Source organism: Bombina bombina, chromosome 9 (genome assembly GCF_027579735.1).
Source record: "Bombina bombina isolate aBomBom1 chromosome 9, aBomBom1.pri, whole genome shotgun sequence".
Classification (NCBI taxonomy): domain Eukaryota; kingdom Metazoa; phylum Chordata; class Amphibia; order Anura; family Bombinatoridae; genus Bombina; species Bombina bombina.
This window is the reverse complement of record NC_069507.1, coordinates 255,101,845-255,119,777: the sequence shown is the minus strand read 5'-3', so window position 1 is coordinate 255,119,777 and position 17,933 is coordinate 255,101,845. Positions and strand designations below refer to the sequence as shown.

Genomic DNA, 17,933 nt, shown 5'->3' with positions numbered 1-17,933 from the left:
GAAAGTTGTCCAAGTAGTGAGCGATTCTATCTTCCCCAGTCACCTCGGCAACAGCCCAATGCAAAAAGGAACTAAACGCCTCAAAATAGGTGCAGGAAATGGAACACCCCGTGGGTAAACAACGGTCGACATAATAGTGTCCGTTGAAAAAACACCCCATATAAATAAAATGATGCGGGGTGGATCGGCAAGAGTCTGAAGGCAGACTCAATGTCAAGCTTGGCTAATAAAGCACCTTGACCCGATCTACGAACCACTTGTAACGCATCATCAAAAGACTGGTAATAACCCGTACTCAATTCCTGAGGAACGGCGTCATTAACTGACTTTCCTTTCAGGTAGGAAAGATGTTGAATCATCCTAAATTTACCCGGGTCCTTTTTTGGCACGACCCCTAGAGGCGAGATAACCAATCCCGGCATAAGTTTCTCCCTAAACGGGCCAGCCATTCTACCCAGTGAAACCTCCTTACCCAATTTCTCCCTTAATGCTTCTGGGAACTGGGAAGCCGATTTCAGGTTCCTGCAGGATGCAGCACCTGAAACTGGACCCTGTACTGGGATAATAAAACCTTCCCGGAGCCCTGACTCCAGCAAGGCCGCCGCCACCCTATCCGGGTACAGCGCGAGCCACGTACTAATTACCGACAGCAGGGCCTCTTGGTCCAGTCCTGTCTTGTTTGTCACCTTTCTTAGCGCAATCCGCGGCTGGGTGAAATCCCCCGCAGATGCGACAAGCATGCCGAAAGGAACACGTAGTTCCCAACGTGCATTGTTTGTCCTGAAATTTCCAACAGACCCCCGCGGGGGCGTCTGCGCAACCTATTGGCGGTTCGGATCTGTGTCGAACTTGCTGGGGAAGCAGAAGTACCTTGCGATTTCTCAGGACCCAGCCGGGCCCAGAGCTGCATCTCTACGCACCCAAAATCCAACAGTGGATTACCCACCATCTTTCTGCAGAACTCCTCATCATAGTCACGCCAGGCACCCTCGCGATAATTATAAGCAATTATCTCCATGTTTTCCATGTATTTTTACACGGCTAAACACTGGTCTGGCCACTTCTCCAAATAACAGGAAGCATAAATCCTGAAACAACGTCGCCACTCGTGGAACGTGTCAGGGCGCTGGTACTTCCACCGAGAGCTTGAAGATGTTAACAAACTTCCCCTCTTGAATCCGCCGCACTGTCTTCGTCTTCAGATGCTCGTGAAGATCATAGGAAGACCAGGACCTAGTATCCCCCTGGAGCGCCACCTTCCGATTAACAGGCCCCCCCACCCCGCTTAGGCGAAGTCTGGGTTGGGATGCCCTATCGGACCTATCAGAGGCAACATGGTCGGAATATTTGTGCAAACCCCCCTTTGCTGATCTCTTCTCTTCAGTTAACCACCTAAGCATCTTATACATACGTTTATTTCCCTTTCCATGCAACCCCAGCTCCTTATAATTTTCTGACCCAGAATCATCCGAGGATGAGGTGAAACCCCGCAACCCCACTGAAACTGAGGACTCACCATCTCTCACACCGGTCCTGTTCGGAATCGCCACGACTCCCGAGGTAGAAGAACGCTCGTCCTCCGACAGCATCGAATCTGGCCCGCTCTCAACTCTTCTTTCCAAACCACTACCGGAATCCCCTGAGGTAGCCATGTCACTTTCCTGCAAAAAAGATTGCCAGAGAGGAGTACCACAAAGGGGAAGATCTGCTCTGCCCCTCCCCCTGTGCACAGACCGCTCATTCATCCCCTCATACACATCCTGGTTGCCTTCGCAACCCACAACCTCATCATACACACCCTGCTCATCTTCAGTAAAGTCTATCTCTTCACTAAAATGAACTGACTTCTGGGCATGTGGAACGGCTTTCTTATGCCTAGTCGATGCAAGCGCTAAATCCAGACTATGAAACTGTTCTGGTGAACCATGTTTGGTAGAAGACCTAGTTACTACCTTCCTTGCTGCTACCGGGGCTGCCCCCGAAGCCTGAGGCCTAGCCCTTCCACTATCACTAATTTGCGCGGCAAACGCACCGCCTGCAAGTGCGCCGCCCCCACCCCCAGAAACCTTACTATTCCCGCCAGCGCTCTCCAGCGTACTCCTAGCGGGCCTGATAGGTGATGCACCACCTTTATAATTGCCCGATGGGGCCTTTGTCCCCTGACGAGAATTACCACCCGACGGGGCCTTCGCCCCCTGCCGGGACGCAATGCCCTTATTAATCTGCCCACGGGGGCCTCCTCTAGGGACCCCCGTGTTCAGTTGTCCAGAGTAATGCCCCCCGTGAGATAAATCCTCCATTGAGTCCCAACTAGCCTCTCTGTGAATATCCTCCCCCACCTGTGCAACCCCTGTAGGCCCCATTGACGCTGCGGCACTCCTCTCTTACCTTAGACGCCGCGTGGGGAACTCGATCTGCTTTGCTTCAATGTCCGCTGAGTAATGGCGGGACCAGAAGTGATGTCACCGGAAGTCCCGCCTTCGGAGGACCGCAAACCGGAAGTCGACGCGGTTGGAGGAACAGCCGACGCGGGAGCCTGCACAACCACCGCCGGAGGACCAAGGACCACGTGGGACCCGCCCGGAGACCCCGGACAAGGATGAAGCCCACATCTGGAACAGAGACACCGCAGCCGCGATGGAGTCCTGGGACACCGGAACCGACGTAGCAGGTAAGGCCGAACCGCTCCCACTAAAACCACCAACTACTGGGGCCAATGTGTAAGGCCTGGAAGGGGCCAGGGACCGCTACGCCATAAGGCCTAGAAGGGCCTGCCACCGCAACGCTAGGGGAGGGAGACCTCACTTGGGCCCTTGAAGGGCCGGGAACCACATCGCTAGGGGCGGGAGACGGAACACGGGACCGGGCAGAGACCTCCGATGTACCGGCTACCTTAGGGGAATAAGTGGACCGACGGAGGCCAGAAGCGGGCCCGGAACACTTGGCAACTCGGGGGCCTATGCCCGCACTAACCCCCCGCAAAGAGGGCTCAATACCGGCCGCATGGCCGACGGGCTCAGACGCACCATCTGACTGCCCAGCACCACCCCCCAAACTGCCCACCAATGCAAGCACCTCTAACAAGGCCTGATCAGATATTTCCCCCACACCAACACCCACATCCCCTTTAGCTTGATCAAGGGAAGGGGCAAGGGAGGAAGAAAGCAAAGGGGTCCGACCCACCGTTTCTGGAGATGGTGCAATCCACTCCGCTGCTTCATCGCTGTCATCAACCACTTCTCTCTCTGTAGGTTCCTCCCTAGCCTCCATGATTCATTTTGGAGGTGCTTTAGATCTCCTTGAACGTCTCATGTGAAAACTTTGAAGAAGACAGCAGAAAGAGGACTTGTGCTTCCTGTACTGGGCTTAAAAAGGGTAAGCTGGAACCCCTCCTCTCTTTCTGCAACATTGTTTCACACACACAACACAGCACTCCCCTCCTCCGTCTTGGCCTTAACCCTTATGTGCATTCCAGGCAATTTGCCTTACATTTCCTCAGCAATAGCATCACTTACTGCAGGGGGCACAGGTAGGTATATGTACTGTGTGTACAGCTCTCAGGTACAGCAATAGTATCACTTACTGCAGGGGGCACAGGTAGGAATAAGTACTGTGTGTACAGCTCCCAGACACAGCCATAGCATCACTTACTGCAGGGGGCACAGGTAGGTATAAGTACTGTGTGTACAGCTCCCAGACACAGCAATAGCATCACTTACTGCAGGGGGCACAGGTAGGTATAAGTACTGTGTGTACAGCTCCCAGGTACATCAATAGCATCACTTACTGCAGGGGGCACAGGTAGGTATAAGTACTGTGTGTACAGCTCCCAGGTAGAGCAATAGCATCACTTACTACAGGGGGCACAGGTAGATATAAGTACTGTGTGTACAGCTCCAAGACATAGCCATAGCATCACTTACTGCAGGGGGCACAGATAGGTATAAGTACTGTGTGTACAGCTCCCAGGTACAGCAATAGCATCACTTACTGCAGGGGGCACAGGTAGGTATTAGTACTGTGTGTACAGCTCCCAGACACAGCAATAGCATCACTTACTGCAGGGGGCACAGGTAGGTATAATAACCGTGTGTACAGCTCTCAGGTACAGCAATAGCATCACTTACTGCAGGGGGCACAGGTAGGTATAAGTACTGTGTGTACAGCTCCCAGGTACAGCAATAGCATCACTTACTGCAGTAGGCACAGGTAGGTATAAGTACTGTGTGTACAGCTCCCAGGTACAGCCATAGCATCACTTACTGCAGGGGGCACAGGTAGGTATAAGTACTGTGTGTACAGCTCCCAGACACTGCCATTGCATCACTTACTGCAGGGGGCACAGGTAGGTATATGTACTGTGTGTACATCTCCCAGGTATAACAATAGCATCACGGAGACTCACTCTTGCCACCTATCAGCTATCCATATCCCAGGTGTAGAGAACTGGGAGGCGGATTTTTTAAAATTAACCCATAAAGTGATTTGGGGGCGACGGAGGGACTTCCGGTGAGGGAGGTGCGGTGCAGACTACCTGCGCACAGGTGTTGTGAGAGAACGCCGTTCTATCGCTCCCCGCTCCTAGCCACCTATCCTGGAGTGCTTACCAGGTGTTTTCTGTGGCGCTCTGCGAGGCTTCGGCCCGCCCGAGTTAAGGAGTCTCTGATTAGCTGGAGCAGCAAGCGACCTGGTTCGCGAAGAAATCTTTTTTATTTCAAGGGACCCTCCCTGTAAGCGGCCCCCGGAGGGTAAAAGGCTACCCTGATACATTGAAACTGTTACCGGTAAAGCGGATCTGAACGGCTGAGCAGGGTAAATAGTGGCGGCGGTGTAGATCCTGGTCATCTACTGCAGCAAGCTCCCCGCTGACACCCCGAGGAGGAACAAGGGGGAATAGAGAAGGCGGTACCAGCTCCCGTCTACCCATTACAGCAGACCCGCTATAGACAGACGCTCGAAGCACACGGACACAGACAGTGATCAGCAGGGCACTAGCTTACCTGTGTGGCTGCACCAAGGAGAGGAGGTGTGCAGCTGAGAATAAACTGCAGGTGCTCCTTAGTGCCCTATGAAGATCGGAGAAGCGAGAGCTGGGGTAAGACAGACTTGCACTGAGAGCGTAAATTGAGTGTGGAAATACATGCCATGACAAGACGCAGTGTTAAAAGCATAAGATAATTGATTACCCATATTGCAAAACTCAGCTTTCCTCTGTTCCCTTGTTGTACTTGACTCACCTAGATTGTATTCTCGCTTTGCCGGTGATCCCCTGGCCTACCCAGAAAAGGCTGGGAAAGAAAGTAACAATCCTACAGCTTGTAAGGATAAGTTGGATAAAGTAGAGCTCTAAGTTTATTACGGGACCTGCTGCTACAATTATCCCTCTAAATATCCCTTTAAGTCATGCTGAAAAGACCTGCCACTGAAATACGCTAATACTGGATATAAATGCTCCTATTTACGGCTGGCCCCTACATACCATGACTGCAACTAACTGCTACTAACCATCATCTATAACAGTGTAACTGATGTTCTTTAAGACATTTATTACTGGGCTTTAAGACTGACTGCCTGATACTCCATATCCTTTGGATTAATATATGGGACACTATTTAAAATATCATTCAGTGCTGTTATAGGCTTTTTTTTTGTCTTGAAAAAGAGGAAAAAGGGGCTTAAGCCCTAAAATATAGGCATGTTTTGCTAGCATATGCTACTGATCTGGAAATATAATCGCTAGTTACAGCTGGTTACCTTTGCAATAATCTTTTCTGTTACAGGAATTTATGAAATTTTGTATTCTTGCTAGCATAAAATCTTTTTGATTAAGGCTGTGCTGCTATAGGTATTTACGTGTTTGCTGGTCTAAATTATCTATTTAAGATGTTGCTTATGTAAAGTATTGTAAACCACATGGTTAAGTTAAAGCTATCTCTTAGTATTGCTATATAACTTGGTTATATGGTATCTTGAACTAACTAGTGTGTATCATTCAGATAAGACTCTGATACTTGTAGCAATTAATACCCGCCCGTGGAGGTGAAATTTAATTAAGGGATAAGGCTAAAGAAGAGTAAAGGGGTAAGGATTAGAAAGGTATAGGAAAGGGGAATTAGCATCGCTTTAAGTGAGACTTAGCATTGATGATAATTGAATGCAGGCTTGATAAAACACTCAAAAACACACATACACGAGCACTACAGTCTAATCCCCTATAGGGATAGTAGTTCTTCACTATTCCCCACATTAAGGGGGAACACAACCCATTTTTTTTCTTTTCTCTCGCCCATCTATTGGTGGCTCCTGATCACTTCCTTTTTTCACCATCCTGTATAGCACATCCACACATTGTTTATCTTTTTTTTTTTTTTTTTCTTTTATGCACATAATTAAATGGAAAAATTTGTCACTCAGGTAAAATATCACTCTCCCACTATGCCTGCTAAAACTAAAGAAAAAAAAAGCTAAGGTCACTGACACTAGTATTGATTGCATTGAAACACCTCTACCCCCGTTTGATATGCAAACCCTAGTAATGCAGTTAAGTAACCTCTTCTCCCCACAATTTGACCTGATCAAAAAAGAGTTATCGGGTATATCTTCTGAATTAATTGCATTAAATACTGAGGTAAAACAGTTTGCTACTAGGATAACGGAAGTGGAGAATAGAGTCTCCGACTTAGAGGACCTAGTGGGGTCACATGAATCAGCTCTAACTGTACAAACAACTAAGATTCAAAATATGCAAGCTCGTCTGGAGGATCTGGAGGATCGCTCCAGACGCAATAATATAAGAATAATTGGTTTACCTGAAACCCAAGAATATACGGATTTAATGGAATTTACTAGTAAGACCTTGCCCCAAGCACTAGGATTTCCTGCGCATTGTCTCCCCCTTCCCATTGAAAGAGCACACAGAACAGGTATGAGTAGACACACAGAAAATAACCTAAGACCTAGAATGTGCATTTTTAAACTATTAAGATACCAAGACAAATTAGAACTCTTAAGACTGTTCAGGAAAATGGATACACTTATAATAGGGGGGAAAAAGATCTTGCTATTCCAGGATTTTTCTGTAGAGACATCTCAGAAAAGAAAGAATATGGCCCCTATTTGCTCGTTAATGATTGAAAAAGGCTTAAAAGCCCGAATGATATACCCAGCCAAAATCATAGTGGAAGAGAATGGTAGTAGACACACATTTAGTGACACTAATGAGGCTAAAGAATTTTTAAGATCTAGATAACTGCCTATTAAGATACAGAGTACTTACAAAAGGGTATAAATGTAGCAGAACCTGATGTTTAATAAGCCCTATTTTATTTACATATTTCTCTGCAATGTTATTATAAAACACATATTCTTTTTGTTTTTTCTCCCCCGGGGGGAGGGGGGGTTCCAACTTTGTTCATTTTCTGTGGTGGTTTCTTTTTCTTGTCTGTTTTTTTTTTTTTTTTTTTTTTTTTTTTCCCCCTATCTCCCAGTTAAAAAAGAGAAAATAGGAGATGATGTTTGATGGCTTGAATGTGCTTTCATGGAACGTAGGGGGCATCACCTCACCAATCAAACGTAAACTTATAATTAAAGAACTAGGCAAACATAATCCAAGCATTGTCCTTTTACAGGAAACGCATTTAAAGGAGACTGAAATCTCTAAATTAAAAACCAAATGGGTTGGTGAGGTGTTGGCCACTCCTTGTGTTAACAGAAAGCTAGGTGTTGCTATATTGTTAAATAAAAACTTAACCTATGAAATCAGTAGGATTGAACTAGATAAAGAGGCAAGATATATGATTATACAGATTCAGGTTGATACAGTTAAACTGGTACTTTGCAATATTTATGCTCCAAACAAATTCTCAGAAGAATTCTGGGAAAAAATTAAGGTTAAATTATTCCCATTCACATCCGCCAATCTAATTGTTGGCGGTGATTTTAACATGTCCTTATTTCCAGAAGCAGAAAGATTCACTAAAAAAAATATGAAAATTCACAATAAACATGCCAAATATTTTAAGAGCCTTTGTTCCAAACTCAAGCTCCTCGATATATGGCGTATTAAAAATCCTAATTTACATACTTTCACATGTGAATCCAAATCATATAAATCTTTCTCGAGAATCGATTTTTTATTGGTCTCTGAATCTCTTTCATTAATGAGGATTGAACCCCTGATAAATGATATCCTGATATCGGACCATGCAATCATCTCATTGTCTCTCCAGTTAGGAAATAGGCTTAAACCTGATATTCAAAGTATTCCTTTTCCACGTCATCTATATAATAACACGAGATTTGCCTACTGGTTAAAACAGAAATGGAGAGATTATTGTACACATAACATTTCATACCTCAATAAAGTTCAAATTTTTTGGGAAGCATCTAAAGCCGTGTTAAGGGGAGAAATTAAGGCTTACGTGAATACCAGGAAAAAGAAAGCACTAGCCCGGGAAAGGCAGCTTTCTAATCAGGTTAAAAATGCGTATAAGAAATTATATAATAATCCATCAGATATAAATTGGGGGAATTATAATAAGGCGAGACAGGAAAGGGATATCGTCCTAAGACAAAAATCCCAGGAAGAAGAGCAAAAGATTAGCACCAAGTTTAAAGGATTTCATGGATGCTCGGCTAAGTATCTAGCTAGCATAATTAAAAATAGAAAGAAGAAAAATATTATTCCAGTTATTAAAGATGCTGATCAGAGGCACACAGACTCTAGAGATATTAGCCAGGTATTTTTTAATTACTATCAGAAGTTATATACAAATACTAACGGGAATGAGATTAACCAAGAAAATTTCTGGTCACAAGTCACAATACCCAGAATTAACGAGGAACAGCTTACAGCCTTAAACTTACCGATCACTGTACAAGAGATAACTAAGGCAATCAATGAAGCTAATTTAAATAAAGCGGCAGGCCCAGATTGCCTGCCAGTTGAATATTTGAAAATTTTGGTAGAAGAGGTTAGCCCAATATTAGAAAAACTTTTTAATAGCTACTTTATTTATAACAACCCAATATCAGCCTATTTTTCAGCGGCAAACATTACATTAATATTAAAAAAAGGTAAAAACAGCGAAGATCTATCATCATATAGGCCGATATCGGTCTTAAATGCAGACTATAAAATTTTAACATCAATTGTGGCTGCTAGATTAATGAATTGTCTCGATGGAATCATTCATTCGGATCAAACGGGCTTCATGGCATCTAGAAAATCTTCAAAAAATATCCGTAAAGTAATAACCTTTATAGATTATATATGGAATATTAAAAACTCTAAAGGGAAACATTCAAAATATGATACAGCCTTGTTAACCCTCGATGCCGAGAAGGCCTTTGACTCGATTGAGTGGGACTATCTTTTTAAAGCATTGGAAAAATTTGGATTCAAAAATCATTTTGTTCATTTTATACATAACTTATATAGGAATCCAATATCCTTTCTACTGATTAATGGGATATTAACTAAGGCAATTTCATTAAAAAAAGGTACAAGGCAGGGCTGCCCACTTTCCCCCCTACTATTTAACATTGCCCTCGAACCCCTGGCCATTCGGTTAAGGCAGGTATGCATAGGGACTCCTCTAGTTACACCAACACTAAAAATTCTCCTGTATGCCGATGACATTATAATTTTTCTTTATAACACCTCTCAGGCAATACCCATAATTCTAACATGCTTAAACCTCTTCAGCTCGTTTTCAGGGTATAAAATAAACTATACTAAAAGTGAACTGATGTGGCTCCAGAAAACTAAATTTAGTACACGGGAACTTCCATTTAAAGTTGTCGACACGCTTACATATCTAGGTTTACATCTGCATAAAAATCCCCAAAACTGGTATAACTTAAATTACCAAAAGCTTATTCAAAAAATCAAGGTAAATCTAGAAATATGGACAGCGTTTCCCTTATCTATAACAGCTAGAGTCAGTTTACTAAAAACAATTATCTTTCCACAATTGTTATACCCTCTCCAGAATCTGCCGTTACTTCTAAAGAAATCAGACATTAATGAAATAAATGCCATGTTTAACAAGTTCATATGGCATGGTAAGAAAGCGCGTTTGTCTCTTAACAAATTGACTCAAAAACGTGGCACAGCGGGCCTTGCACTACCAAATATTAGTCTTTATAATCTGGCCACTTTAGTCAAAATTGCACTCGATTGGCTAGCAGAAACCAATTGGTTTTCTACAACTGATCTTGAGAGCTATATGATCTATCCTTATTCACTTAAAGCTATTTTACATAATTCTCCGGATGAAATCCCTCTGAGTATACGTTACCTAATATCTTTTAATAATATATTGATAGCTTGGCGTAAATTCTGTCATATAATTGGAGCAAACTATTTGTTCTCTGAATATCTCCCAATAAGAGGTAATGCGGGATTTTTACCTGGAAATTCCCAGGTAATATTTAAAACCTGGGAAGAAAAAGGTTTGAAATATGTCTACCAATTATTACTAGACTCTGGGCAGGTAACCTCATTTGAATCTCTGGTAACGCAATTTGGTCTTCCTAGAAACAGTTTCTTTGCTTATCTGCAAGCAAGGCACTTTATTGGTAGTAAAGATTGGATTCTAGATAGAAATGGTGCATGGTCCGATATTAGAATACATATACAAAAATCCTCAGGTGGAACATCGACAATATCATTAATATATAACATAATGCTGGCTAAGCAAAGTCAAATTCTTTTAGATAAAATATCCGATACGTGGATACCCTATTTCCCGGATATAAACCATGAAAAAATAAAGTTAAGTTTTCTAGCCCTGAGTAAATGCAAGATTTCAATGAATTGGAAAGAATCACACATGAAATTGCTAAATAACTATTATTACACTCCATCTAGATTAAGTAGAATGTTTACATCACGAACATTCCTCTGCCCACGTTGTAGATATATAGAAGCAGATATCCTACATATGTTTGGGCTTTGCCCTAAGATTAATCACTTTTGGAAAAAGATTATTTTTTGGCTTAACAAAACTTTTAGAGTTGAGATCACTATCGGGTTAGAAGAGATTATATTTCTTAAAAATCATACAAATAATCAAGCTCTTCATGAAAATGTACTTAATACAATAATACTACTAGCCAGACATTTAATACTGAAAACATGGAAAGGAAAAATAGCCCCTAGCTTCCCACTCTTTATTAAAGAAATACAAAATCAAATCATATTCGAATCTTTTCATACGCAATTAGCAGGTGAAAAAAAAATTAAAACATTTCTCATAAGATGGCTGCCCATAATTAAAACATATTCCTCCCAAGTTCAAAGGGGTATATTGAATCCCTTTTTGAGTTCGGATAGCTTTGCAGAACTAGTACTACATGGTGAATTTCCAGCATCTTGGATCTCGCTTTACAGAGAAGTTTATTAAGGGTCATCTAAGATCTGGAAGATCATTGTTCTTGATACAGGTCGTATGGACCTAGGATTCAGTCTATGGGAGACAGGGGGGAACCTGTGAGTTTATTCTTTTTTTTTTTTTTTTTTTTTTTTTTTTTTATTATCCCTCTTTCCATTTTCTCTTTTATTCTTTCTTCAATTATTTTAGGTACAAAAAAGGTTGGTAATCCAAAAGATCATATTTAAAGACATATTTTGAATCTCTGAGGTTAAAGAGTTCATAGACAAAATATACAGATGTGTCTACTGTGTATCCTTTATTGTTTTTTTTCTCTCCTGTTATTTTGTCGTTATTATGTCTTACGTTGTACCTGTATATTGGATTGCAACTAATAAAAAAAAGATTTAAAAAAAAAAAAAAAACAATAGCATCACTTACTGCAGGGGGTACAGGTAGGTATAAGTACTGTGTGTACAGCTCCCAGGTACAGCAATAGCATCACTTACTGCAGGGGGCACAGGAAGGTATAAGTACTGTGTGCACAGCTCCCATGTATAGCAATAGCATCACTTACTGCAGGGGGCACAGGTAGGTATTAGTACTGTGTGTACAGCTCCCAGACTCAGCAATAGCATCACTTACTGCAGGGGGCACAGGTAGGTATAAGTACTGTGTGTACAGCGCTCAGGTACAGCAATAGCATCAATTACTGCAGGGGGCACAAGTAGGTATAAGTACTGTGTGTACAGCTCCCAGGTACAGCAATAGCATCACTTACTGCAGGGGGCACAGGTAGGTATAAGTACTGTGTGTACAGCTCTCAGGTACAGCAATAGCATCACTTACTGCAGGGGGCACAGGTAGGTATAAGTACTGTGTGTACAGCTCCCATGTATAGCAATAGCATCACTTACTGCAGGGGGCACAGGTAGGTATATGTACTGTGTGTACAGCTCCCATGTATAGCAATAGCATCACTTACTGCAGGGGGCACAGGTAGGTATAAGTACTGTGTGTATAGCTCCCAGGTACAGCAATAGCATCACTTACTACAGGGGGCACAGGTAGGTATAAGTACTGTGTGTACAGCTCCCAGGTACAGCAATAGCATCACTTACTGCAGGGGGCACAGGTAGGTATAAGTACTGTGTGTACAGCTCCCAGGCACAGCAATAGCATCACTTACTGCAGGGGGCACAGGTAGGTATAAGTACTGTGTGTACAGCTCTCAGGTACAGCAATAGCATCACTTACTGCAGGGGGCACAGGAAGGTATAAGTACTGTGTGCACAGCTCCCATGTATAGCAATAGCATCACTTACTGCAGGGGGCACAGGTAGGTATTAGTACTGTGTGTACAGCTCCCAGACACAGCAATAGCATCACTTACTGCAGGGGGCACAGGTAGGTATAAGTACTGTGTGTACAGCGCTCAGGTACAGCAATAGCATCAATTACTGCAGGGGGCACAGGTAGGTATAAGTACTGTGTGTACAGCTCTCAGGTACAGCAATAGCATCAATTACTGCAGGGGGCACAGGTAGGTATAAGTACTGTGTGTACAGCTCTCAGGTACAGCAATAGCATCACTTACTGCAGGGGGCACAGGTAGGTATAAGTACTGTGTGTATAGCTCCCAGGTACAACAATAGCATCACTTACTGCAGGGGGCACAGGTAGGTATAAGTACTGTGTATATAGCTCCCAGACACAGCCATAGCATCACTTACTGCAGGGGGCACAGGTAGGAATTAGTACTGTGTGTACAGCTCCCAGGTACAGCAATAGCATCCCTTACTACAGGGGGCACAGGTAGATATAAGTACTGTGTGTACAGCTCCAAGACACAGCCATAGCATCACTTACTGCAGGGGGCACAGGTAGATATAAGTACTGTGTGTACAGCTCCAAGACACAGCAATAGCATCACTTACTACAGGGGGCACAGGTAGATATAAGTACTGTGTGTACAGCTCCAAGACACAGCCATAGCATCACTTACTGCAGGGGGCACAGGTAGATATAAGTACTGTGTGTACAGCTCCAAGACACAGCAATAGCATCACTTACTGCAGGGGGCACAGGTAGGTATAAGTACTGTGTGTACAGCTCCCCGGTACAGCAATAGCATCACTTACTGCAGGGGGCACAGGTAGGTATTAGTACTGTGTGTACAGCTCCCAGACACAGCAATAGCATCACTTACTGCAGGGGGCACAGGTAGGTATAATAACTGTGTGTACAGCTCTCAGGTACAGCAATAGCATCACTTACTGCAGGGGGCACAGGTAGGTATAAGTACTGTGTGTACAGCTCCCAGACACAGCAATAGCATCACTTACTGCAGGGGGCACAGGTAGGTATAAGTACTGTGTGTACAGCTCCCAGGTACAGCAATAGCATCACTTACTGCAGGGGGCACAGGTAGGTATAAGTACTGTGTGCACAGCTCCCATGTATAGCAATAGCATCACTTACTGCAGGGGGCACAGGTAGGTATAAGTACTGTGTGTACAGCGCTCAGGTACAGCAATAGCATCAATTACTGCAGGGGGCACAGGTAGGTATAAGTACTGTGTGCACAGCTCCCATGTATAGCAGTAGCATCACTTACTGCAGGGGGCACAGGTAGGTATTAGTACTGTGTGTACAGCTCCCAGGTACAGCAATAGCATCACTTACTGCAGGGGGCACAGGTAGGTAAAAGTACTGTGTGTACAGCTCTCAGGTACAGCAATAGCATCACTTACTGCAGGGGGCACAGGTAGGTATAAGTACTGTGTGTACAGCTCCCAGGTACAGCAATAGCATCACTTACTGCAGGGGGCACAGGTAGGTATAAGTACTGTGTGTACAGCTCCCATGTATAGCAAAAGCATCACTTACTGCAGGGGGGACAGGTAGGTATAAGTACTGTGTGTATAGCTCCCAGGTACAGCAATAGCATCACTTACTACAGGGGGCATAGGTAGGTATAAGTACTGTGTGTACAGCTCCCAGGTACAGCAATAGCATCACTTACTGCAGGGGGCACAGGTAGGTAGAAGTACTGTGTGTACAGCTCCCAGGCACAGCAATAGCATCACTTACTGCAGGGGGCACAGGTAGGTATAAGTACTGTGTGTACAGCTCTCAGGTACAGCAATAGCATCACTTACTGCAGGGGGCACAGGAAGGTATAAGTACTGTGTGCACAGCTCCCATGTATAGCAATAGCATCACTTACTGCAGGGGGCACAGGTAGGTATTAGTACTGTGTGTACAGCTCCCAGACACAGCAATAGCATCACTTACTGCAGGGGGCACAGGTAGGTATAAGTAATGTGTGTACAGCGCTCAGGTACAGCAATAGCATCAATTACTGCAGGGGGCACAGGTAGGTATAAGTACTGTCTGCACAGCTCCCAGGTACAGCAATAGCATCACTTACTGCAGGGGGCACAGGTAGGTATAAGTACTGTGTGTACAGCTCTCAGGTACAGCAATAGCATCAATTACTGCAGGGGGCATAGGTAGGTATAAGTACTGTGTGTACAGCTCTCAGGTACAGCAATATCATCACTTACTGCAGGGGGCACAGGTAAGTATAAGTACTGTGTGTATAGCTCCCATGTATAGCAATAGCATCACTTACTGCAGGGGGCACAGGTAGGTATAAGTACTGTGTGTACAGCTCCCAGGTACAGCAATAGCATCACTTACTGCAGGGGGCACAGGTAGGTATAAGTACTGTGTGTATAGCTCCCATGTATAGCAATAGCATCACTTACTGCAGGGGGCACAGGTAGGTATAAGTACTGTGTGTACAGCTCCCAGGTACAGCTATAGCATCACTTACTGCAGGGGGCACAGGTAGGAATAAGTACTGTGTGTATAGCTCCCAGACACAGCCATAGCATCACTTACTGCAGGGGGCACAGGTAGGTATAAATACTGTGTGCACCGCTCCCAGGTACAGCAATAGCATCACTTACTGCAGGGGGCACAGGTAGGTATAAGTACTGTGTGTACAGCTCCCAGGTACAGCAATAGCATCACTTACTGCAGGGGGCACAGGTAGGTATAAGTACTGTGTGTACAGCTCTCAGGTACAGCAATAGCATCACTTACTGCAGGGGGCACAGGTAGGTATAAGTACTGTGTGTACAGCTCCCAGGTACAGCAATAGCATCACTTACTGCAGGGGGCACAGGTAGGTATAAGTACTGTGTGTACAGCTCTCAGGTATAGCAATAGCATCACTTACTGCAGGGGGCACAGATAGGTATAAGTACTGTGTGTACAGCTCCCAGGTACAGCAATAGCATCACTTACTGCAGGGGGCACAGGTAGGTATAAGTACTGTGTGTATAGTTCCCATGTATAGCAATAGCATCACTTACTGCAGGGGGCACAGGTAGGTATAAGTACTGTGTGTACAGCGCCCAGGTACAGCAATAGCATCACTTACTGCAGGGGGCACAGGTAGGTATAAGTACTGTGTGTACAGCTCTCAGGTACAGCAATAGCATCACTTACTGCAGGGGGCACAGGTAGGTAGAAGTACTGTGTGTACAGCTCCCAGGCACAGCAATAGCATCACTTACTGCAGGGGGCACAGGTAGGTATTAGTACTGTGTGTACAGCTCCCAGGTACAGCAATAGCATCACTTACTGAAGGGGGCACAGATAGGTATAAGTACTGTGTGTACAGCTCCCAGACACAGCAATAGCATCACTTACTGCAGGGGGCACAGGTAGGTATAAGTACTGGGTGTACAGCTCTCAGGTACAGCAATAGCATCACTTACTGCAGGGGGCACAGGTAGGTATTAGTACTGTGTGTACAGCTCTCAGGTACAGCAATAGCATCACTTACTGCAGGGGGCACAGGTAGGTATAAGTACTGTGTGTACAGCTCTCAGGTACAGCAATAGCATCACTTACTGCAGGGGGCACAGGTAGGTATTAGTACTGTGTGTACAGCAATAGGGTTTCAGTGTTTAACCCAAAATTCCAGTATTTCTGTAGGCCGTCCAATAACATTTTTACAAGTGAAGCAGCTAAAGTTTAACGGCCTCTTATAAAGCTATGTACTTCAAATATGTAGGTAAAGAAAAAACAAAATGCTGTTATAGGCTACTAATGATTCTGTTTGTTACTTGTAGTCACTGTGGTAAAATTTCTGCTCTGTGTGTTTCCTAACTAACAAACAAACCTTGATTGTTGTTCTATGGGTGCTTCTGTCTGTTTTATAGACAACCAGGAGGATACAAATTTAGGTAGGTTTGAGGTTTTGGGGGAGGAGACAGCGTGTTCCATCTTCTACTTTTGTTCAATCATAGTTTTCCAGGTTGTGGTAATTGGCAACCCCAGGCACAGGTAAGTAGGTGTACAGCTCTCAAGGACAACACCTGTGTCCCTTACTGCAGGGTGAACACTGGGAGTTCTGAATTCTACAATTAAATGGAAGACAATGTTGAGTTTTGTTATGGCTATAAAGTTATTACTCAGCCATAGTAGGATGGGGTACATATAAAAGAAGAGACAGGTGAAACAAACAAGTACATTTGAAATACAAAAAGAGAAAATAAATTCTTTAAATAAATGAATGGAAATAAAAACAGACAGTCTTATATGTATCTATATTTTCTTTAAGAATGTTAAATATATTTTGGGGAAAAACAATCATATGCATTACACCCATACCCAGTTCTTTGTTTTTATTTAGCATAAACTGTATCACCTGCCTCATGATGCTGAATAGGATCTCCAGTAGCTCTCCGCTTGCTCAGGGAATAAGGGGAAATAATCCTCACATGGTTGTTAGCAGTGCTTTGTAGAATGTGTGACAGATAACTGAAGATAGTTAGTGACAAACCTCTTTCTCTACTCTAAACATGGCAAACAATGGGTTAAATACCTGCCATTTTTATATCATCCCAATTAATAGTGCTGTTTTATTTTGGTACATATGGTTGCACAGATTCCGTGCCCAAACCTTTTCTCATTTCAAATGCATTTAACTTTTATTGTTAAAAGGTTATGTGACCCATCATTTGAAAGGCCATATTCTCCTCTTTCTCATCAGAACTCTCTTGTGATACTTTATCTATTGGCACAAGTAACTGCACACATTTAGCACTCACTCCTTTTTTATCATGCAAACTTGGTGCCTAAGAGGTTAAATAATTGCCTTTTTTTACAATCACCTTTATGGTTTTCTACTAAAAGGTTAATGTAGGTTGAGGGGTGTCTAATGTTTATTTTTTAGTTAATTTCCCACACAAATGGTCAGATTTCAGCCATGGATGTCTATACAATACAGGTACTTATGAGTGCTGAGCACACAGGGTAACAAAGGAATTGCTGAATACTGGAGCCTCAGCAAACATATAAGTGATGAGCACTAACCTCAGAGGTTCTGCCTTGTCTAATAGGAATACACCCGGCTTAATCCAATCTCCATAAATAATTCATCTGCTCCTGCTGTGTCATTTCTCAGACACCCACACAAAGCCCATTTCCTTGCACAGAGGGAGTGGCATGCAGAGTTTTGGCAATCACTGTTCCAAG

General features: G+C 43.8%; 1 protein-coding gene across 1 annotated transcript in view; it reads right to left on the bottom strand.

The window, feature by feature from the left end:
* LOC128640291 (extracellular matrix-binding protein ebh) overlaps positions 1-16,784 on the bottom strand; it is a 125,010-nt gene extending 108,226 nt beyond the window's left edge. The window contains exon 1 of the mRNA XM_053692775.1: positions 16,576-16,784. The gene's annotated coding sequence lies outside the window, so the exon portion shown is untranslated. The remainder of the gene's footprint in view (positions 1-16,575) is intronic.
* Positions 16,785-17,933: the final 1,149 nt, after the last annotated feature.